This window comes from Trichosurus vulpecula, chromosome 6 (assembly GCF_011100635.1).
Source record: "Trichosurus vulpecula isolate mTriVul1 chromosome 6, mTriVul1.pri, whole genome shotgun sequence".
Lineage (NCBI taxonomy): Eukaryota > Metazoa > Chordata > Mammalia > Diprotodontia > Phalangeridae > Trichosurus > Trichosurus vulpecula.
Window position 1 is genome coordinate 222,073,364 of NC_050578.1, and position 25,310 is coordinate 222,098,673.

Genomic DNA, 25,310 nt, shown 5'->3' on the forward strand with positions numbered 1-25,310 from the left:
GAGAAATGATTGTAGAGAAGGGATCCACCTACCTTATCACTACCAGCAATGGTGCTGGCCAACTTCTAACAGGCAAAGAAAACACAAGAGCCCTAGGACTGGTAGCACATCTAGACCACTAGTCTTGCTTCTAGCCAAGCCCTCTAAGCCAGCACTTCTTAAACTGTGGGTCAAATTTAAGAAGTGCTGAAGGAGTTGAGAGTGGAAAAAGATTAAGAAGTCCCGCTCTAAGCTGTCATCTGGGAAAGCAATTCCCAGGAGAGGAGGCCAGCCACCCCTACCACTTCTAGTCAAGTGCCACTCACAGGGCAGGCAAGCCAGCCTAGTAGAAGCAGCAAGGCACCCTGAATTGGGAGAAAGGAGGCAGCATATTCTACCACCATTTTGATCAGTATGTGCCCTCAGACCCTGACAGAAACAACCCAAAACCCTGAACCCAAGAGCCTTGGAAATAGCAATGCCTCCAGCCCAGTGCCCACAGCCATCATCCTAGGAAGCAGCTCCTCTGGGGATGAAGCCTGGCACCTGTTCCTGAAGCTACTGAAGACCCCCCAAAAAAGTTCTTGGCACTGTCAGATGGTTCAATACCAGAAATGATTTTATCAGTGGAGATGACATTAAAGAAGAAGCATTAACCCTTTTGCTACTGCATACCTAAGGACTATGGGAACTTTCCATCTGACCTTCTATAATGTGTTATTTCCCCCATCAGAATGTGAGGTCCTTGAAAGCAGGGCTCAGGGCTCATCTTACTTTTTTGTTTGTATCCTCAGCATTTAGTACACAATAAACGTTTAGTAAATGCTACATTCAGAGTATGAGCAGTTATTCTGTAACTGGTTACTGTTGACTTACTGAAGGGTGATGGAAAGCCTTTTAATTGGCTACTGAGCTGGAACTGAGCATAGAGATGAAAGCACTCTGTCTATCTCCCTAATGGCTTTCAAGTGAGGAGGAAGAGGAATTGCTGTAAGCCTCCTTCCTGATGGGGAGAAATAGAGCATTACTGGCTGCTTCATCACCCAATCTGGGTTATCATGTGGCCATGAATACATGACTCCTGAGAAGCCCAGTACATAATCAACCTGGTGGCTGAGGCACCCTTTTCTGCAAGCAAGGGAGCAACTCACCCAGCAGCCATGCTACAGCCAGAAAGAGCTTAGTGGGAGGAATGTTTATAGCAACCCCTTTAAGTTTCACTAGGGACCAAGGTGATAGAGGAGAGTATGCTCCTGGCTTCAAAGGTTTTTGAACTTCAGGTCTTGCTAGATTTTGTCAGGAAGTAACCCATTTGTAAAAGTTAATTAAGTCTGGCTAGCTAATTCATATCAGCTGTTAATCAGTGGGGAAAGCACCTGCGCTCTGGAATCCTACATAGATAGATAGATAGATAGATAGCCAGATAGATCGATAGATCAGTAGATAGATGGATGGATGATAGATATGTGTAGAATGTAGATATATAAAGATATATATGTAGGTGTAATATATATAAAATACGTGTGTAATACGTACTCATATATGTGTATATAGATGCTTTATACACACACATATACGCATATATATATATATACATATATACTCACATACTACATATACAAAGGAAGAGCTTCTAGATGTGCCCCCTCTAGTTACTTTTATTTTTAAGCATAATAAGAACCATGAGTCCTTAGGGCCAGTTGTGTGTTAGGCACACATGAAGTAGATTCTAAACTGTACCAAGACAGATAATCCCTGCCTCAAGGACTAAACAAGTCAGAAGAGCCTTGGTTCATAGCGCTGATCCCAGGGGAGAAATCTTAGCATTTTAAGAGTTGGCAAAGTAAGCTCTACACACATATAATATCTAAGATAGCAAATTCTGAGTCTCATAGTCTCCAGAGAAAATACAAGTATGTTCAGAAGAAGCCAGCAGAATGTGGAAGAGTGTGTGTGTGTCCCCATAACACAACCAAGTCCTAATCAACTCTTGGAGTCTTTATCCCAACATACTCACACTAGCAACTGGGTCATTTCTTCCACTCAACATTAGTGGGTTATTCTGAAATGTTATGGTGTCTTTCCTAATCTGTAGGCTTAAGCCCCCATTTCAGTGTGTTCTCCCCAATATCAATTACCTGGTGCATATCTCCCCCATATCATTGATAGGTCCAGTTATTAGCATCCCAATGTGAACTTGATCAATTAACATCAATTAACCTTTAGTACAATTCCAGGCATATTTATTATTGTTTTTGTTTGAGTCATTTTTCAGTCATGACCGATTCTTCATGAGCCCATTTAGGGTTTTCTCAGCAGAGATACTGGAGTGGTTTGACATTTCCTTCTCTAATTCATTTTATAGATGAGGATACTGAGGCAGACAGGGTTAAGTGACTTGCCCATGATCCCATAGCTAGTAAGTGTCTGAGGCCAGATTTGAACTCAGGAAGATGAGTCTTGCTGACTTAGACCCAGCGCTCTATCCACACTACCACATAGTAAGTGCTTAACAAATACTTGTTGAGTGACTGGCAAAGGATCATTTACTGAGAACATATAACAAGAATAGAAATACAAACATCACTCCAAATCAGGGCACACAATCCTCTCTACTACCTCAGGTGCTAGGGAAAGTGGTCAGTTGCTACAAAGTACTGGCCCACCAACTTCATTTATAAATTGTAGTGTTGGAAGCAATGGCAGTCTTAATCCAATGCTGGGCTTCACCCCTCACCATGCTCAGTAACTGACAAGTTCGGGTTTGTACTCTAGTTCCTGGACCTCTGGTGGCTTTGTATCTTAATCTTTTGAAGTTCACAAGGTTGCAGCTATTTCCAGTTCTCCACTACCTAAAATCAGAAGAGACAGAAGCAAGAGCAGCATCATGCAATCACAGTCAGTGGCTGGGGTGGAGACATAAAGGCTCCACTTGGAGGTTTACAACATTCCATTATCCTCACTCGAGTACAGCTAAGAAGAAAGAGGTTGGTTTGCCTAACTTTATGAGGCAGTTATGTATCATAGCCTCTCAAAAGACCCCTCTTCATCAATTAAATCTAAGGGCACTCTCCCAGAAAAGCACATAAAATCCATGGGAAGAATGGATATTATATGGTACTCTAATGATAATGAGACCTGTTTCTAAGTTGCCAAGGCAACTCATAGTTCCAGAACTGCAGGGCCTGAAAATCTTTCTCTTGTGCTGTCTTCCCTGCAGACCAGCACTCAATAACCAGGTCTAAATCTCTCTTAAACCTGTGGCCAGACCCCTTGATTCAGCAATACTGCTTCTAGGGCTTTTTCCCAAAGACATCATAAAAATGGGAAAAAGACCCACATTTTCAAAAAGATTTATAGCAGCTCATTTTGTGGTGGCAAAGAATTGGAAATTCAGGGGATGCCCATCAATTGGGGAATGGCTAAACAAGTTGTGGTATATGAATGTAATGGAATACTATTGTACTATAAGAAATGATGAGCAGTGGGGTGGAGCCAAGATGGTGGCTGGAAAGCAGAGACTTGCGTGAGCTCCCCACCACATCCCTCCAAAAACCTATAAAAAATGGCTCTGAACAAATTCTAGAACTGCAGAACCCACAAAACAGCAGAGGGAAGCAGGGATCCAGCCCAGGACAGCCTGGATGGTCGCTGGATGAGGTCTATCATGCACAGAGCGGAGGGGAGCAGAGCTCAGTGTGGGAGGCAGCAGGACCAACCAGACCAGGAGCTGGGCCCAGACCCACGTGGTGGGAGGAATTAGATCAGAGCAGGAGTGCAGAGCCTGCTGAAGATTTGCATCAGGTCTGGGTTGGTGGTTCTTGTGAAAGAAGAAGTGTTGGGGTGGCAGAGCTGGCTGTAAAAAAAAAAAAAAAAAAAAAAGAAAGAAAGAAAGAAATAGCTCTGAAATCAACAGAGCATCCCCTCAAGCTTGGAACAAAGTACTCTTTGCTCTACAAGCAGTTATACCCCAACAAAAAACTCAAGGGTCAAGTAAGTTGGCTGGGAACATGGCCAGGCAGCAAAAACACACCCAGATTCAGTCTCAGACTTTGGAATCCTTCTTTGGTGACAAAGAAGACCAAAACATATGGCCTGAAGAAGTCAACAAAGTCCAAGAGCCTACACCAAAAGCCTCCAAGAAAAACATGAGCTGGTCTCAGGCCATGGAACAGCTCAAAAAGGAGTTGGAAAAGCAAGTTAGAGAAGCAGAGGAAAAACTGGGACAAGAAATGAGAATGATGCAAGAAAACCATGAAAAACAAGTCAATGACTTGCTAAAGGAGACCCAAAAAAATACTGAAAAAAATATTGAAGAAAACAACACTTTAAAAAATAAACTAACTCAAATGGCAAAAGAGCTCCAAAAAGCCAATGAGGAGAAGAATGCCTTGAAAGGCAGAATTAGCCAAATGGAAAAGGAGGTCCAAAAGACCACTGAAGAAAATACTACTTTAAAAATTAGATTGGAGCAAGTGGAAGCTAGTGACTTGATGAGAAATCAAGATATTATAAAACAGAACCAAAGGCATGAAAAAATGGAAGACAATGTCAAATATCTCATTGGAAAAACCACTGACCTGGAAAATAGCTCCAGGAAAGATAATCTTAAAATTATTGGACTATCTGAAAGCCATGATCAAAAAAAGAGCCTCTTTCAAGAAACTATCAAGGAGAATTGCCCTGATATTCGAGATCCAGAGGGTAAAATAGAAATTGAAAGAATCCACAAATCGCCTCCTCAAATAGATCCCCAAAAGAAAACTCCTAGGAACATTGTCGCCAAATTCCAGAGCTCCCAGGTCAAGGAGAAAATACTGCAAACAGCCAGAAAGAAACAATTTGAATATTGTGGAAAAACAATCAGGATAACACAGGATCTGGCAGCTTCCATATTAAGGGACCGAAGGGCTTGGAATATGATATTTCGGAGGTCAATGGAGTTAGGGTTCAAACCAAGAATCACCTACCCAGCAAAACTGAGTATCATGCTCCAAGGCAAAATATGGATTTTCAATAAAATAGAGGGCTTTCAAGTTTTCTCAGTGAAAAGACCAGAGCTGAATAGAAAATTTGACTTTCAAACACAAGAATCAAGAGAAGCATGAAAAGGTAAACAAGAAAGAGAAATCATAAGGGACTTACTAAAGTTGAACTGTTTTGTTTATATTCCTACATAGAAAGATGATGTGTATGATTCATGAGACCTCAATATCATAATAGCTGAAAGGAATATGCATATACATATATGCATGTGTATACATATGTGTGTGTCTATGTATATATATATATATATATATATATATATATATGTAGGCATACACACACACACACACAAAAAGGGCACAAGGTGAGTTGAATATGAAGGGATGATATCTAAAAAAAATAAAAACAATTTAAGTGATAAGAGAGGAATATATTGAGAGAGGGAGAAAGAGAGAGAGATAGAATGGGGTAAATTATCTCACATAAAAGTGGCAAGAAAAAGTGGTTCTGTAGGAAGGGAAGAGGGGGCAGGTGAGGGGGAATGAGTAAATCTTGCTCTCATTGGATTTGACCTGAGGAGGGAATACCATACACACTCAATTGGGTATCTTACCCCACAGGAAAGAAGGAGGAAGAAGATAAAGAAGCGGGGATGATAGAAGGGAGGGCAGACAGGGGGAGGAGGTAATAAAAAGCAAACATTTTCAAAAAGGGACAGGGTCAAGGGAGAAAATTCAATAAAGGGGGATAGGTTAGGAAGGAGCAAAACATAGTTAATCTTTCACAACATGAGTATTGCGGAAGGGTTTTACATAATGATACGCATGTGGCCTATGTTGAATTGCTTGCCTTCTTAGGGAGGGTGGATGGGGAGGGAAGAGGGGAGAGAATTTGGAACTCAAAGTTTTAAAAACAGATGTTCAAAAACAACAACAACAACAACAAAAAAGTTTTTTCATGCAACTAGGAAATAAGATACACAGGCAATGGGGCATAGAAATTTATCTTGCTCAACAAGAGAAGAAGGGAAAGGGGGATGGGAGGGGAGTGAGGTGACAGATGGGAGGGCTGACTGGGGAATGGGGCAACCAGAATATACACCATCTTGGTGTTGGGGGAGGGTAGAAATGGAGAAAAATTTGTAATTCAAACTTTTGTGAAAATCAATGCTGAAAACTAAATATATTAAATAAATTTTAAGAAACCCAAATGTTAGAAGTTGAGAAAAAAAATTTGTACTTGTTCTTGAAGCCATAAGACTAAAATCCTTCAGTTAAGCACTAGCCTGCTAAGCCATCCTTGTCAATTTTATAATTCATCAGCTGATAACACAATCAGGCCTTCTATTTGGTGGAACAAAGGAAGGTGGAAAAAAAAAAAGAAATGATGAGCAGGCCTACTTCAGAAAAACCTGGAAAGACTTAAATGAACTGATGCCAAATGAAGTGAGGAGAACCAGGAGAACATTGTACACAGTAACAGTGATATTGCACAATGATCAACTGTGAATGACTTAGCTATTCTCAACAATACGAAGATTCAAGACAATTCCAAAGGACTTATAATGAAAAATGCCATCCACCTCCAGAGAAAGAACAGATGGAATCTGAATGTAGATCAAAATGTACTGTTTTTTACTTTATTTTTTCATGTTTTTATTTTTGGTCTGTGTTTTCTTTCACAACATGAATAATATTAACATATGTTTTGAATGACTGCACATGTATAACCTATATCAAATTGCTTGCCATCTCGGGCAGGGGGAAGAAGAGAAGGAAGAAGAGAATTTGGAACTCAAAACTTTAAAAAACAAATGTTAAAAATTGTTTTTACATATAATTGGAAAAAAGAAAATATTTTTTAAAAAGACAAAAAGATGCAGTTGGTGTGTTAGTCAATTCTGCAGAAATGCTTTTTTCCCTCTTTCTTTTAAAATCTTTTTTTAATTAGAGACTGCCCAATGTGTCAGGGTAAAACAAATAATCAGAAATGAAGGTTATATAAAAATAAATTATTAAAAATAATATTTTAAGGAACTGTATATATTAATGAATTTACAATGAAAGCAATTCTACACATGAAGATGCCAGGGTCAATTTCAAATTTGGCCAAGTGAAAAACTACAAACCATAGCTTGGGCATTCTCAAATTATTAACTCTTTAAATCTCTTTCACATTATATGCTCTCTCTGTACCAAATTCCATTATTCTTAATGGATGAACCTTTTGCTCTCATCATTTTAGAGTAATAAATATCTGACTATTGACCTGTATGACTCTTTATACTGATGATAATAAAAATAATAATTATAGTGTATGTTTACATAATAATTTAAGGTTTACAAAACACTTTCCTTACAATCTGTGAGGTGGATCAAACAGAGATAGTCCAGAGGAGCAATTAGGCATTGGACAGTATCCCATGTGAATATCAGTTAAAGAAACTGAGCATGTTCAGACAGGAGAAGGGAATGATGGGGCGCTTGTGCTTGGACCCTAATTCTAATATCACATTTCTCCTTAGCCTCTGCTTGGGTGCCTGTGCCTGGACCCCAGTTCTAAAATCAATCTCCCCCTAGCTTCAAAGCATTGGCCCTAACAGATTCTCTCCAGTTCAAGGGCAGCATGCCTTAGCAGAACACATCTCTCCTCCTGATACTGCGGCCTGCTGTACATAGAGAATTTATTGGTGCAACTCCTTGTGTATCGCTAATTGGCTGCGCATTGGGACATAACAATATTTACTACTTACTGACCTTCCTGGTATGTATTCTAGACATAATCAAGTGTATACTCCCTTACATTCATCTTGTCTAACAAGACATTTGATGGAAGCAACCTGGATATCTTTAGCTAGCCCTGACCTTTGGTTGACTTAGTGACATTTCAGTCAAAACCACATCCCCAGGTAGCCTTGCTTTGGGCTATTTTCCAGTGAACTCTGGGTAAGATACCTGTGCAGTAGATACAAAAAGTGCATGTTCCTTTAAGAACTGACCACCCCTTAACCACTCCCTTATCCCACCCCAAAACACCTAATTGACAGGTTTCACCCCCAAATCTCATATTTAAACTTTCCCTGTAGCCCTGTAAGGTTGCAGGTTCCCTAAGAACTCTTGCCCACTGCAAAGTGTAATAAATCTTTGCCACCTTGACTTGAAGAATATTTGAGATCATGATCATTCCAGGTGGCCCTGACCCTCTCCAGTACTCGGGTCTTTGAGGGGCACTCCTTCTCAATCACCCCTTCTGGGAACTCCATTTTTGGAGTTCCTGGACCTGAGCTCCCTCAACCCTCAACAGGAAGACTTAGCGATGGAAGTTTACTCTGTCCCGTTAGCCTCCTCACCCTTGGAAGTGCATTCTACCCACCTCCTTCTCACACTGGAAATATATTCAGCCCTTATGGCCTCTTCCTCTGATTAGTCATTTTCTCCAAGAAAGGAAAGGTCATTTTCTTTTCTTTTAGGGAAAGTGCCCATACCAGCCATTTTTTCCATTCCTCTCTGTGCTCCACTCCTGTGCCCACCATGTCCCAACATAGATATATTCTTCCTTCATGCCTTTTCAACTTCCTTTTATGTATTGTCTTCCCCATTAGAATGTAAGCTCCTTGAAGGCAGAGACTATTAGCACTTAGCACAGTGCCTGGCACACAGTAAGTGTTTAATAAGTGCTTGTTGACTGGGAGATCATGATAGATATCTTCAAGTTATCATATGAAAGTGAGATTAGAGTTAGGATTATAGATTTAGAGTTGAAAAGGTTCTTAGGGGTAATTTAATCATAGGATCTTAGTCCAATCCCATTATTTTACAGAGGAGAAAAGTGAAGCCCAGGGAGATATAATGACTTACCTAAGGTGGCAGAATCAGCACTTTAACCCAGGTCCACTGACACCAAATCCAATGCTGTTTTGATCCTGCATTGCATTGTGTCTAAATTTTAACCTCACAATAAGCTTGATAAGTAGGTAGCATAGTTATTGTTATCTCTATTTTACAAACATATGAGCCCATTGCTATACAGTTAGATACCATCTGATGAGTTTGTGAACTCAAGTCTTTCTGACTTCAAGTCCAACATGGTGCACTATCTCCATTGCCCTACTTGTTCTGCTTTGCCCAAGATAATAGAGCTAGAAGCGATGGATAGAAGATTTAGAGACATTTTTTTTCATTTAAGGAAAAACTTTCTAACAGAGCTATCCAAAAATGGAATAGATTACTTTGGGAGGTAGTAAATTCCCCATCACTGAACATCTTCAGTAGGAGTATGGATGACCATTTGCTGAGGATATTGATAGGTGATTGAGGATATTGAAGAGGTGATGCCTGTTGAGATACAGGTTGTCCTATGGGATCCCTTCCAACTCTTGAGTTTCTATGAAAAAAATCTTAGGTTTTATTAGTGACATGTAAGTGAATTACTTACTTACACACATTCTTTATCTGCTTTAGGTGCCAAAGAAGAACTAAACAATGTTGATATTTCCATTTCTCAATTTGGACACGTATGTCATTTTATAAGACAATCATTTTGTGGCCCCTAGTACTAGAATTCAATATAGTGAAGGGTTTTTTTACTGTTCCATGAATATATCTTTTTGACATAAAAGTTGTCTATAGATTTTTGATAGGTACTGCTACCAAACATATTTATCAATACATAGAAACATTTTAATAACCAGTTGGTTATATGCTGAGCATAGTCACATAACACAAAAACAAATGGGGCCATAAGTAGCATTTTCAAAAACTTCATATAGACTTTGGTTACACCATGAATATAGGATAGATACAATTGGATTTTTCAGAGGGCAAAAGGGGAAGGTCAAGTTTACACATCAAAAAAATAGTGCCAGGAAATGTGCTAAGTGCTGATAGTCTCTGCCCTTAAGGAGCTTACATTCTAATGAGGAAGACAATACATAAAAGGAAGTTGAAAAGGGGTGAGGGGAGAATATGCCCATGTTGGGGCATGGTGGGCAAAGTCCAGAGAGTCAGGAGTGGAGCACAGAGAGGAATGGAAATACAGGGCTAATCTGGGCAGTCTCCCTAAGAAGGAGATCTATATCAAGTAAAGTGGGAAATTCATTAGTAAACACTGGAAATCTAGCTGATATTCTAAGTGGGAATATGGCAAACAGAGTGGGGAGCTAGCATGGTAGAGCTAGTGCTCTATTGGTCTAGGCTTGATTTTGCAGGCTCCAGCTTGTTACCTGACCTGCTCATCTTAAGTAAATAGGAGTAATAAAGCTGAGCCAGCAATTCCCTGATCATTAACCAGTAAATCATCTGAGCTAAAGTTTGGGGTCTCAGCTAAGTTCTGCAAGCTCTAGCTAATGATATGACTTGCTGTCTCAAGCAAATGGAAGCAATACTAAAATTCTCTTATGACACTGTTGTACTGGTGAAAAATCAGAGCCAAGATCTGGGGTCCCCAGCTGTCTCTCTGCAGAGTAAGAATAATCCTTGGCATCAGGCACTCTTAATGAAGGAATTATACAAAATGTTCTCAAAGGTCTTCTCTGGTTATCACATTCTGTGAGTCTCTCAGAGTTGCCAAGGTAATGTAGGTGTTAACTTGAGTTCCCACCTGGTAACAGGCATGGTTTAAGATGTCAGAGTTGGTTTTCAGTCATGTCCACTCTGTGTGACCTCATTTGGAGTTTTCTTGGCAAAGATACTGGTTTGCCATTTTGTTTTACAGATGAGGAGACAGGCAAATAGGGTCAAGTGACTTGCCTGGGATCACATAGCTACTAACTGTCTGAGGCCAGATTTGAACTCAGGAAGAACTCTTCTCTACCCCAGGCCCAATACTCTATCCACTGTGTCATTTAGCTTTCCAAGCTATCAGAGTAGGGAGGGCCTTTTGGTGTGGCAACCAGCAGATGGCAGCATGATTCCATAACCTAAGGGTAAAGATTCCTGATTCCCATGTTTGGTCTATCTGGGAAATTTAGAGGCTTATGAAGACTGGTCTAAGGAACTCTTATGAGGGAAAACTCCTTCCCTTAATCAGTTTGCCACCTTCACTGCAATTTATTGTCTTAAAGAATCTCTGAGAGGTGAATACAAATCAAAATCATAAACTTTTCTCTTTAAATCAGCTCAGTCGGAAAGGGAGGAGGGGAAAGAAGTCATCCTCCTGGATTACTTATCTCTATAAGGAAGATAAGTTTAGTCCTCTCTGTTCCCTTATCTCTGTACTACAAGTCCTTCACTGGTTCCTCCATTGAGGCTCCCATGTTCACAGTTTAAAGACATAAATTACAAACAAGTTATGACTGATCACATATTTACATCAAAAGGTTAACTTATAAAAGGAAACAAAATTATAAAGCAAATCAGAAATTGTCAACAAGTGAAAAGAACAAAGGAAAAACAATCTCAGAGTGAATGATTGTGACTGCAAGCAAAGGGGCAAGGATTAGTAAACCTTTCTCAGCACTCCCAGAATGACAACGGTCAGTAGCATCTCTCCTCAAAGTACCAAGAGATGCCTGACAGCAGCCCAGGGGGCCAGCTGGCTCCGGTATCTAGTAGCAGTATCCCCAGTGCTGCCACCACGGCCTAGTTCAAAACTCAAAGTGTAGCAGAAGGCTGTCCCACCATTACTGCTCCCACAGCAGCCTCATCAGACTCAGGGGAACCCATGTTGTACCTCTGGGCTACAGTTCCAATAAGTCTTGACAGCCTAATCTGGAACTTGGTTACAGGCAAATCTCGGTTTGGGTGTTAGCAGTTAGTCCTTCTAGTAGTATCTGAAAGAGTCCATCTAATAAGAGATACATCCTCAAAACCTGGGGATTATCCACCCTTTTTGTGGCTTGTAGTTTTGGTTCCTTATTTTATTTTCCTTTCTACAGACAAGGATTCCTTTTTCATCGAGTCTATTGCCATTGTGGTTTGAAGGTCTTAAACCCATGCCAGAGTGATCCCATGAGGGACTGATCTCAGACTGAACAATCGAATGCAGAGTACTATACTGACCCTGAAACATGAATTATCACAAATTAATTACTTTGTAGGTGTAATTTGCTCAGTTCTGCAGCAGTGGCAAAGAACATGGCTACAAATTGGTAAAATACCTTAAAAGGGCACTTACCAGAGGATGGAAGGGCATGTAAAAAAAGAAAGAAAGGAACAAGACCAGAAAACCCAACAATCAAAACCCAGGTGCTCAGCTATGTCTGAGAGTTCTACCTGGCTCCTTTCCTCAGCTCTTTGTACACAATTTTTAAGTAATCACAGAACTGGGTCCGCACATTTCAATAAAAACCAGCAACGTTTGAATTTTACCCTTCCTCCAAATACCCTGACTAATATGATACAGCTGAAGGGTAGAAACACTGGGGCACACACCTGATTCCCAATAATAATAACAATAATAATTGACCCTCAATACAACCCTATAGGATAAATGCTGTTGTTCCCATTTCTACAGATAAGAAAGCTGAGGCAGAGAGGTCTTGCCCTGGGTCCACCAAGAGTAAGTGTCTGAGAGATTTCAAACCAAGATCTTTCTAATTCCCATTATAGGATCATAGAATCATACATTTAGAGCTGGAGGAACCTTAGGGGCCTTTGAATCCAATTCCCTCGTTTTACAGATGAGAAAACTGAGGCCCAGAGAATGATCTCTCTGTTCCCTTACATGATATTGGCTTTCATTTTGTGTGGTCCTGCTGCATTTCTTCTCTGCTGTGCTAACACAATCTCTTTATCCCCAGTTATTTGACACCTCTCTCTTCTAGAATATAGTGGAGGTGCAAAGATCCAAACCTGAGACAGAGGTTATTCATCAGTCTTCTTTATTAGCAGATATTTTCCCTTCTTACTTAGTTCAAATACATGCAACTTAGTGAACAAAGGCCAAAGACCACAAGTAGCTTATATACTTTCAAAACATGAACTTCTCAATAAGCTTATTGCTAGATTGTAAACCCCTTGAGAACAAGGACCATATCTTATTTATTTTCCATTTTTCCTATTGTGGGTCAGGACACTGATGGAGCTAGGGAGGCTTGAATTAACACCACCAACCCCTAACACACACAAACTGCAACAACATCAATAGGTTCTGAGCCAAGAAACAATAGGACAGACCAGGGGCAGTTTGAATTAACCCTGTCCTCAGGTAGATCGAACTAGGACCCAGCTGTGAACCGTTGGTGAAAGGAGGATAGAAAAGAGATTTAGGATAATTGACATGGAACTCCTGAGACTTCAGAGAGTTAGGTGTTAGTTCATGGAGTTTCTATCTTCTTTAAGGAGAAAAGTGAAATGGCTTTCTCTGGTGCATAATTTCTCTCATGGACAAGTTTCAGAGGTTTTGAAGATCAGGAAAAAAATGCCTAGTCCTCCATCTTTTTGGCTATGCAGACAGTCAAAAAGGGCTCCCCCCACCCATGTGGTAGAAGAACACAGAATATCTTCTCTTTGAAGCCGGTCCATGGTATTTCCCATGAGGCTTCTTCCATTTTAGGTGATTTGGGCACGCACAAAGCAAAGTTTCCATTATCCTAGCAAGCACTCAAATATTGACTGAAGGAATGAATATGAATATATGCATTGTATCACAAATTGACACACTTATACTTGAGATTATTAGGCAGTTTTTGTTCTTGTTTCTGCCCATTTTCCTGACATTGTATATTCACATTTGTCTTTCCCACTGTTCCTGCCATGCTAAGCAGAATATGTATATGGTCACTCAGAAGACTCCTTGACTATTAATCCATTTTACTTTGAGGCCCTCTCCTTTGCTTTTTTTTCTTTGTAGGTAAATTAGCAAATTATGGAGCATTGCTTTTTGTCCTTTGCCCTCGAAGAGGACCATGGTTTCAGGAAGGTGATGCTATGACTTGCAAGTGAATTGAATTTAAGTGAGGGAGGACTATGCAAAGTCACCAGCCTCATTTTCTCCTCTGGAGCCACCTGGATCCAGTGGCAAGATATAGATCAGGATGAGTGGAGATGGCCCTGGATGCAGTGGAAGACCTTGGCCTTTTTAAACTAAGGTCTTAACAAGTTATAACTTTGACTGAGGCAACACCCATTCAGTGATTAAGGCTAAGTAAGAAATGAGCCAAGGATGTGCTAGGAATATAAAGGAAAGGAAGCAAGACAGTCCCTGCCTCGAAAGACCTTACATTGTTATAGGGGGATGAAATATGAGTAGGGAGTAGTAGGCAGAGAGGAGTGTTTTGGACAGGGAAGACAGAGAAATAATGATAGGAGTCATAGGTGAATTGATTGATATGTTCTTTCTAGGAATGACAATGTTGATTTAATGACTGTTCTCAGAGCTAAGAATTGAAAAAAGAGGAGAGAACGTACATGAATGATGGCAGCATAGCATAGAGGTGGCCAGGAAATGATGTGGTAGGTCTTGGTCTGAGCAAGATATTGCTCGCCAATCAGAAGCCCAGGGTATGAGTTGGAGTTGGAGGGAGAGGTGGAGGTTGGAGGTGGAGACTGGAGCATAGGAAACATGGCATGGGGCAGCCACAAAATGGAGTGGTAGGTCTACTAGCAGGTCTACATCTAGGCAAGACAAAGCCCCTTCAAAAGCCCAGAGTCTCAGGGCTTCTCGAATTTATCTATTGAATAGATCTATTCAATGATAAGAATTTACTTTAGAGGGGAAAAAAACAGGAGGTAGCTAGATGGATCAATGGATAGAGCACTGGGCCAGGAATCAGGAAGACTAGAGTTTGAATTTGGCCTCAGACATTTACTTGATGCATAACCTTAGGCAAGTCACATAACCTCTGTTGGCCACAATTTCCTCAGCTATATAATACCTACCTCCCAGGGCTATTATGAGGATTAAAGGATATGCTATTTATAAAATGCTTAGCACAGTGCCTGACACATAGTAGGCATTATATCAATGCTAGCTAGCTATTATTATTAAAGAGATACTTTGTGAAGTGCATTTCATCAGATTCTATAAACAGAGACAACTAAGTGCTGCAATAGATAGTGGGCTAGACTTAAAGTCAGGAAGATCTAAGTCTAAATGTTGTCCCAGACACTAGCTATGTAATCCTTAACATCTCTTAGCCTCAGTTTTCACATCTGTAAAATGGGAACACTCACCTCAAAGAGTTGTGGTGGGAATCAAGTGAAATTGACACTCTGTAAACCTTTAAGTGCCATATAATTAGCTATTATGACTATTATTATTGTTCTTCAGTCATGTCTGAGTCTTCATGACCCCATTTTGGGCTTTTCTTGGCAGAGATACTAGAGTGGTTTGCCATTTCCTTCTCCAGTTCATTTTACAGATGAGGAAATTAAGGCAAACAGGGTTAAATGATTTGCCTAGTGTCTAAGGCCAAATTTGAACTCATGAAGATTATTCTTCCTGATTCCAAGCTCAGTGCTCTATCCACTGCATCACCCAGCTGCCCCTAACCTAGCTGTTATTTTTACTATAATAAAAAGATAGAGCCATATTATATAGTGTTTCTGAGCCCATTCTCTTTCAACCCTTTATAAATCCTAGGAAGATTTCTGCTGCAAAACTTTTCTTATACACATGCCTACATGCTCTTGTGGCTCAGTCCTTTAAAGTAAGTTTAGAAGAAAATTGATGTAATCCACTGGGGAGTAATGGAGAGTTAAATGATGAGTCAAATATAAAGACTTACCTCACTTTACATGATTTTAGTGTGTAAATATGTAAATCAAATTATGTCAAAATCTATTTTAAATTTGGTAGAATAGCATATTAAGTAAATCCTATGATGTGTACTTTTACAAATTATAATATTTGTGCAGTACTTTATAAAGCTCTTTCTTTACAATATCCCTAGAAGGTATCTTTTGCAAACATTATTATCCACATTTTACAAGCAAAGAAAATGAAAGTCCAGAGATGGACTTTCTCTCTTATGGAGAGCTAGAATGTAGCAGAGCTGGTACCCAAACTGAGGTCTCCTGACTCTCTATCCAGTGCCCATTTTCTATACCATTCTGTTTGAAAATTCTTTTTATAAAGAGAATACAAAATTATTTCACTGTTCTAGAGTCTCCATCCTCCTAGGCAGATTGCAACCCAACACCCTTATCACTGTTTTAGTGAGCATCCTTATTACCATCTTAGTGAACAGTCTTCCTGAGTTGTTAAGGCCTAAACTATTTATCCCCTAGGGTGCAACACACTGGTGATGATCCTTGGACAATAGTGCATTTGGTTAATATTGAAAGACTTTTCAGTTTTATTAGACCTTACTTATTAGAGTCATATATAGCCTTTGAAAACTCAGAGTTTCCTCTACTCCACAATCATGCATTGAAGGTAAACCTGAGTGGAGAGTAAGTAAAACAATTACATCCTCCTTTGTCTGAAAATATGGATTTCATAAATAATCTGCTTAAAGTAGTGTCATACTTGTAACTGCATTTCTCATTGTCCTTCCAAATATATTTGACTCTGAGGCAGGGGTTCTTGACCTAGGGTCCATGAGCATTTTTTTTCATATTCTGATCACTTTATTTTATATAATTTGTTCCTTTTGTAATCTTATGTATTTTATGCCTTTAAAAATGTTATTCTGAAAAAGGGTGCATGGGTATCACCAGCTGCCTAAGGGACCCCAAAAAAGGTTAAGAATTCCTGCCCTAGAGAGAGATCCATATGTTTTTAATTATAGTGTCTGAATTAGAGCCATATTAATGAAAGATATGGAGACTGAAGTTAAAAGTAATGGAATTAGAAATTCAGCGGTAAAGAAATTTTAAAGGGAAGCTTATTTAAACACCCAGTCATGGAACTAGCCATTAGGAACAATCATCGCCACAAATATTTGTAGAATGCCCAGTGTGCATCATACTGTGCTAGTCACATGAATGCTATGGTTCATCAAATAAAAGGTATGTGTCTGACACTTAAGGAAGTTATACTCCTGATACCTTGAAAATAACATACCTATAAAAATAATAGCTATCAAAAAAAGAGATATTCCCCATTCTGTTTCTGCCAAGCTGTCTGTTTAGCTTTAGACAATTTACTCAGAACAAAGTGATGGACACTGTCCTACGATGAGCTGTAAGGACCCCTTCGACCCCAACAGTCCATGATGCAACAAAGAAACACACAAATCCAGCGGTGGTATTTTGCCCTTTGTATACTATATTATAGTGCTAGGTATATGAATCCCACACAGCATCAAAAGAACCAGAAGAAAGGCTATCCAGAATGTTGGATGAACTCCCTGTGAAGAATCTGTAGAGTAGACAGTCAGCAAGAATGGGTTTATACCTTCACCGAAAGGGAGAGTACCCATATCAATGGAATAACAAATCCATTTAAGTAAGTATAATTATTTGGGCAGATGTGTTTCATTTTTTGTCTTTTGATTCCCCCAGAGCCATAGTGGCACTTAATAAAAGCTTGATGGTTAATTTTTATTGATCAGACTGAAGTTCAAATCCTACCTCAGATAACCACTCACTGTATGACTCCAGGCAAATCACTTCTCTTTGCCTCAATTTCCTCATCTATAAAATGGGGATAATAATAGCACCTACCTCCCAGGCTTGTTGTGAGAATCAAAAGAAATAAAAATTGTAAAGTGCTTAGCACAGTATCTGGTACATAGTAAGTGCTATATAAATATTATTTACATGTAAATAATATATAATCTTAATATAGTATGTAAACTATCTGATATATTATTAATATTATTATCTAATATACTATCATTATTATTATCTTAAACTGAAAGATCTCATAGATCAGGGATAATTTTTTATCCCTCTTTGTCTCTGGTCCCTCATCCCTTCCCTCTTGTGCATTGAACCAGGCCCTGTACCTTATAGGTACTCAATGAGTATTTGTTCAATTGTCACACCAACTTATTAAGAAACAATAATACAATATCTTGAAAAACAATTATAGAGATTTCAGCTTTATTTCACGAATGTTTCATCTTTGTTGGCATGGAGAAGAGAGAGTGCTGTATTGAAAGACAAACAGAAAGTAGAAACAGGAAACCTTTGAAACTTAGAAGCTATATTGTCTCTTTTCTAAAAGAAAGTATCTTTATGTAAAACTAAAATAACTATAATTTTGTTTCTTTGTAAAACCAGTAGTAACATGCCTTCCCCTGCTGGATTCAAAGGAGATAGAGAGAGAGAGAGAGAGAGAGAGAGAGTGTTCTTATGGGATAGGAAAAATAAAACAAAAGGAATATTTAAAATAGTATCTGATACTTTTATAAAAGTCCTAATCAACAGATCACATATAATCAGACCAGCTGCTTAAAACTCATAACATCATAGCATCTCTATTATGACTGGGTAAGTAACAATTAGAGTTATCTTAGGTATTTGGAAGGAGGGGTGTGGCCTAGTTCTGAGCCCAGGGAGTTGGATCCTAACAACAACCCCATTCTAAAAATCCCATTCTAACGACAACCAGACTATGTGGCCTCTGGCAACATACTTAACTTCCTTCTTTGGATTTCCCCATCCTTAGTATAAGTATACCTCTGACTGTATAAATGCAGTGTACTGTTGGAAAAGAAGGATAAAAAAAATGCCTCTTAAAGAAAAATTAGTCACCAGTATGTTGATTGTTCCTAAAGCTATATTAAGTCCCTCTTTTCAAGGAATATAGAACCATAAATCCTACAAGTTCTATAAGAAATCTTAGATGCCATTTCGTCTAATCTCCTATGCAATGTGGGAATCTTACTCTATGATATCTCCTTTCTGATTGTTGGTCATCCAACTTCTACTTGAATACTTCTAGTGTTTAGGAGCTCACTATCTCACAAGGTAGCTCAATTACAATTTTGGGTAGTTCTAAGTGTTAGAAAAATTTTTGGCTATTGATCATAATTTGCCTCTCTGACACTTACCCCCATTCATCCTAGTTTTGCTATCTGGATCTTCTCAGAATATGTATAATCTCTTTTCTAGATGATACCACTGAAAAGATTTGCATTATACAGTTATACATAGTTAATGGTTTTTTTTTAATGACTAAATATCCCTGGTTTCTTCAACTCTTTCCCATATAATTATAGTTTCCAGACACTCACCCTACTTATCTTTTGGTTGGGCTCAGCTTTGTTAATGTCCCTGTTAAAGTGTGGCTAACTAGAGCTGGAAAAAATATTTCAGATGTAGCCAGGCCAAGCAGTCAGTGAGACTATTATCTCCTTCATCAGTGACACCATATTTTTATTACTGTGCCTGAGATTGCATTAGTTTTTTTGACTGACATGTTGCACAATCTTGGCTCAACTTTTAGCCTGTGGTTAGTAAAAATCCTTGTTCTTTTTCAAAGGAACTTCTATGAAGCAAGGGACTGCTAGGTGATTAAGTAGATAGAGGGCTGTGCCTGGAGTCAGAAAGACTCATCTTCTAGAGTTCAAATCTGGCCTTAGAGACTTACTATCTGTGTGACCCTGGGCAAGTCACTTAGCCCTATTTGCCTCAGTGGGTCATCTGTAAAATGAGCTGAAGAAGGAAACGGCAAATCATGCCAGTATCTTTGCCAAGAAAACCCCAAATGAGGTCACAAAGAATCGGACGTGACTTAAATAACAAAACTGTGAAGCAAGACCTCTCCACATGCTATACTTGTACTACTGATTCTTCTCTGATTTTTTAAGATTGAGGTATAGGGAGGGGAAGGAGCAAACATTTATTAAGCACATACTATGTGCTGGACATTGTGCTAAGCACTTTACAAATATAATCTCATTTGATCTTCACACTTATTGCACTAGCAATGGCTGGTACTCAATAAATGCTTGTTGACTTGGCTTGTTGACTACGAAATTGCTTCATCTTTTCAGCATCTTAAGATCTTTTTTATCTTGATTTCAACATCCAGCATACTATATGTTCCTTTCGCTGTTATGTTGACTACAAATTTAATATGCATTTTGTGCGTGTGTGTGTCTTCATTCACACCAAGAACTAAAATGTTCAGATATTTTACCAACAGTCTTGAATATGCTTCTTCAACCAGCTAGGAATCCATATAACAGTAATATCCAGGTCACAGTTGTTTTCCTTGACCCCAATACCATGAGAGACTTTGCCAAATGCCTTGTTAAAATTTAGGTGTGTAATGTCTCTGGCATTCTCCTCATCTTCTAGTCAACTAACTAGGACACACTTGAAAGAGTTAGAGAACAATAAAAGGTGGCATGTAATCATATATTACAGGATTTGGTATGGATTGTAAATACAGTAGAAATTCAGATATGGGCAAGGTTTGTTGGAACCTGCTCCATGATTGTTAAATTTTCAATGTGAACATTTCTACTTTCAAAATTGTCAAAGGCTACCAATCAGGGCTTGATATATTGTTTTGTTGATTGTCTAGACTTTTCAAATGATCCTATTCCATTCTGTCTCCTCCAACAGATTGCCCCCTCTGTCATCCCCTCTTTATCACTTACTTTCAGTCTCTCCCTCTCAACTGGCTCCTTTCCTACTGAGATATGTCCGTGTCTCTCTCCCCCATCCTGAACAAACCCTCACTTGATCCTTTCATCCCTGCTATCATCCTGTATCTCTTCTGCCCTTTGTAGCTAAAATCCTCAAAAAGGTCATCTACAATAGATGCCTCTACTTTCTCTCCTCCACTCTCTTCTTAACCCCCTACCATCTGCTTTCCCACCTTATCATTCCACAAAAATTACTCTCTCTAAAATTACTAATGATCTCTTAGTTGCCAGATCCAATGGCCTTTTCTCAATCTTCATACTCCTTGACCTCTCTGCTGCCTTTGACACTGTTGATCATGCTCTCCTCCTTGCTACTCTTTTCTCTAGGTTTTCAGGACCACTCTCAGCCTTGTCTGACTCTTCATGGCTCCATTTGGTGTTTTCTTAGCAAGGATACTGGAGTAGTTTGCCATTTCCTTCTCAGCTCATTTTATAAATGAGGAAACTGAGAGGAACTGTTAAATGATTTACACAGGGTCACAAAGCTAATAAGTATCTAAGGGTGTCATGAAGATGTCTTCCTGATTCCAAGCTGTGTGCTCTATCATACCACCTAGCTGCCCTCTAATACCTTTTAAAGTACTACACTCCCCTCCCCAAGTATTCTTTGATATAGTAACATTGCCCTCCTGAGTGTTCCATGAACAAGACTGACTTCCCTGGTTTCCTTTAGGTTCCCACTGCAATGCCACCTTCTACAAGAAATCTTCCCTAACCCCTCCTCATTCTAGTGCCTTCTTCTGCTATTTCCTATTTATCCTGCACATAGCTTGCTTTGTATATATTTGTTTTCATGTTGTTACTCCCATTAGACTAAGTTCCTTGAGACAGGAACTGTCTTTAGCCTCTTTTTGTATCCTCCAGTGCTTAGCACAGTGCCCAGCACATAGTAGGCACTTAATAACTGTTTAGTAAATGAATAAATGAATGAAAATGATGAAAAATCTTAATAATCAGATTAAACTTAAAAATGTGTCATAGATACATTTTTTTTTCTTGGATAGCTGGTCATTAAACATGAACTATCCCACCTCTGGAAATGAGGTCACTGAGGGTCAGCTTATTGGGAGAAGGCTTCTACAAGAAAGTGAGACTTCAGTTGTTCCCCGAATAATTATAAGAGGCTGATTTGTTAAAAAAAAAAAGAGGGGTGGAGAACATTCTAGATTTGGGAAAAGGACTATGAGAAAAGGAATTGGAGGCAGGAATGAGCATGGTGACCATGAAGACTTCAGGGCAAAGAGTTCCTTTTGGAGATTACTGGTAGGTAAGACTAGAAAGATAAGGTAATACCATGTATAGAAGTACTTGAAGGATAGAGAGAGTAATGTGGAAAGCCTTTTTTCAACCCTAAAAATGTGATTCTAGGACTTGATGAAGCAGGCAAAAGGAAATTAATATGGATCCTTGGACCAGATGGGGACTTACAGTTAGCCACATGTTCAGGCCTGAGAAACAATTTGGAAATGGCCAATTACAAAGAATGTTGCCATCTGAGAAATAACATATACCTTACTCCCTAAAACGTTCTCTTCAATTCAGTGACATTGGCCTCCTGGCTGTTCCATGAACAAGACACTCTGTCTCTCAGTTCAAGGCATTTTCTCTAGCTGTCCCTCATGCCTGGAACACTCTCTGTTCTCCAGTCAGACAACTGACTTCCCTGGCTTCCTTGAAGTCCCAGCTAACATGCCACTGTCTACAAAAAACCATCCTCGACTTCTCTTCATTCCAGTGCCTTCCCTTCTGCTAATTATTTCCTATTTGTCCTGTACATAGCTTACTTTGTATAATATTTGTTTGCATGCTGTCTCCCCCATTAGATTGTAAGCTCTTTGAGGGCAGGGACTGATTTTTATCTTTTTTCCTATCCCCAGTGCTTAACACAGTGCCTGGCACATAGTAGGCTCTTAATAAATGTTTATTGATTGATAACTCACATTAATATTATAGTACTTTACAACTTACAACATTGTTTCTTCACAATAGGACTGTGAGGTAGGTAATTCAAAGGGTATTACTACCATTTTACTGATGAGGAAAGGTTGAATGACTTTGGTTAAAAATGATTTTACAACTTTATGTCTCTATTTTGTCTATATGAAAATTCCAAATAGCCACAGATTCTAATTTTTCAAATGTTTGAATTTCCCGGGCCATAGAAGTCACTTGGATTAGCACATTTCTGACATCTTGCCTTTTAAGTTGATAATAAGTAATAATACACACAGGGAACCTCAGATTTCAAATGAGTTCCATATAACAATTAATAAATATTTATGTCATGAAAAAAATCAATATCATTATCCCCACATATTTGTGAGAATATGTAGTGCAGTGGAAGGAGTGCTCAACTTGGAGTCAGGAGACCTGGATTCAACTCCAGCATGAGCCACTTAATGGGAATGTCACTTCAACTCTCTATGCCTCAGTTTCCTCATCCAACCTTCTTGTTGTTGTTAATCCTTTGTTCCTGAAGAGTATCAACGACACCAGGAGGATGATGTCTTGACTTGCAAGTGAATTGGATTTAAGTGAGGCAGAGCTATGCAAAGTCATCAGCCTCATTCTCTCCTCCAGAGTCATTGGAGTCCAGTGGCAAGATACAGGTCAAGACTACTGGCAATGGTCCCAGATGCAGTGGAAGACCTTGGCCTTTTTAAGCTAAGGTCTTTCCCAGGTGTCAGGTTGACTGAGGCAACACCCATTCAGTGACTAAGGCTAGGTAGGTTGTGTGTTTATCCTTTGTTTTCAAAGAGGACCGTGACATCATGAAAATGATGACATGGTTTGCAGTTGACTTTGATTTGAGTGAAGGAAGCCTGTGCAAGGTCACCACCTTCAGTTTCTCCTCCAGAACCTTCTGGGTCCAGTGGCCTGATATTCATCACGACACCTGGAGATGGCCCAGGATGCAATGGGAGACCCTGACCCTTTCAGGCTAAGGCCTTTTCAGGTTCTCACTTTGAGTGAGGTAAAGCCTGTTCAGTGAATAGGCCTCTTTAAGAAGTGAGTCTCTTTTGACTCACAACCCTGAAGGTCTTCCCTCCCAGTATGATTTTTTTTCCTCTTTTTTTCTAATTAAAGGGGCCATCCTTTGACTCACTTCTTAAAGGCTAGGTAAGAATTGAGGCAAAAGATGGATTTGTTTGCCTTCATAATCAATCTGGGAGGGGAAGACCCTCAGAGTTTCTGCTAGAAAGAAACAATTCCTATTTACACTCCTGCTCCTATCTAGCAGGTTTATTGAGAGGATCAAATGACATAATGTGCATAAATGACTTTTTAAACCATAGAGTGCTATTTAAATGTGAGCTGTTTTTTTAAGGGCACACAGACACATGGAAGTTTAATAAATTGCCCTTTACAACATTTCCTAACCTGGTTAGAATTGACTTTTATCTCCTGCACTTATTTCAAGTCCACAAAGGAAAAGCATGTACAACAAAACAAAGTCAGAAGGCCTTCCACCTGCTGGGAGCATAGGATTGTGTCCTTTGGCTGGCCCTGTGTTGAAAAAAAAGAAATTTTTTCAAAGTCAAAGCAGAAGCCTCATGTTGTCTGAAGTGGGTGGGAACTTAGCTTAGATAATTTTTGAAATGTTACTGGCAGTAAACCCTGAGAGAAAGGAAATATGTCACTTATAAATAAATATTCAGCTATAAGAAGCAGAAAGATTTGCTTCCAAAAATAAATAGTGGCTAAACAAGGTCTCTTGCTCAGAAATAGGGCCTGTGATTTTTTTTCTATGATTCAGTCACCATCAATAAAAAAGTTTCCTTAGGTTTATTATGTACATTGATAGAATTTAGCATGGTTCTGGTTCTAGCTTTCCCATCCTCACTCCCCATTAAGTTTCACAGTGGCATAATTATAGTTGTGCAAATGTGGCTGAAGTTTTCTACTAATAGACAAAGAATCATCAATCAAATAGCAAAGATTTTAATTAGAACAGAGTGGCAAAACAAATAACAGAAAAATTTCCCCATACAAAAAGATATATACAATCTCTCACAGATTTCCTACCACCAATGGAAAAGGAAACATTCTCTGGACAACTCTAAATGTATCATGGCTAGAACACCTCTCATGGCTCTGTTTTTCCAGCAACCGTGTCTTACTACTTCTCCTCTCTGCCCCTGTAACTGCCATTCCTTTTTGCTTCAGAAACTAGCTCTTAACCTTAGGTCCCCTGATGCTTCAGCATCTTTGTCCTTAAAAGGAATATGAGACTGTCCATGCTTAGGGCTATTTCTGCTCTTGTGTTAATCAGACCTACAGCTTCACACAGCCAGCACAAAAAAGACATCCTTCAGGTCAAGGGCTTTCTTTTCTATATTCATCTATCAGGCTGACTTGATATGTATTGGAAATATGTACTTGGAATGAGTAAATCCTTTCATCTCTCATCATGTCTGTGACAGCTAGCACCAGAAACATGTATATTATCCTGGATTTTTGACATACTTCTAGAAGGCATTTAGTACCACTACAGTTGATTATCTTTGCCCTGAATTCCTGCAGCTATACCCAAATCACTGTCCTCTTTATAGTAGAAATGTCACTTAGTACAAAAAATGGGATGGGTAAGGCATATAATAAGGTTGTAGGAATTAGAGCTAGAAAGGAAGAGATCTTCTAATATACCCTCTTCATTTTATAGAAAAGACAGCTGGGAAGAGAGGAAGTACCCTGCCAAAGATCATGCAAGTTATATAAATGACAGAGCCAAGATTTAAACAAAAGTTCCGTAACTCTAAATCCACTTCTCTTTTTATTTTAACCAATAAGCTCCATTCCTCAATTCTTAGTTTTCCTTTGTTAGAAACAAGAATTTCTAGATTCTAGGTTCAATGCA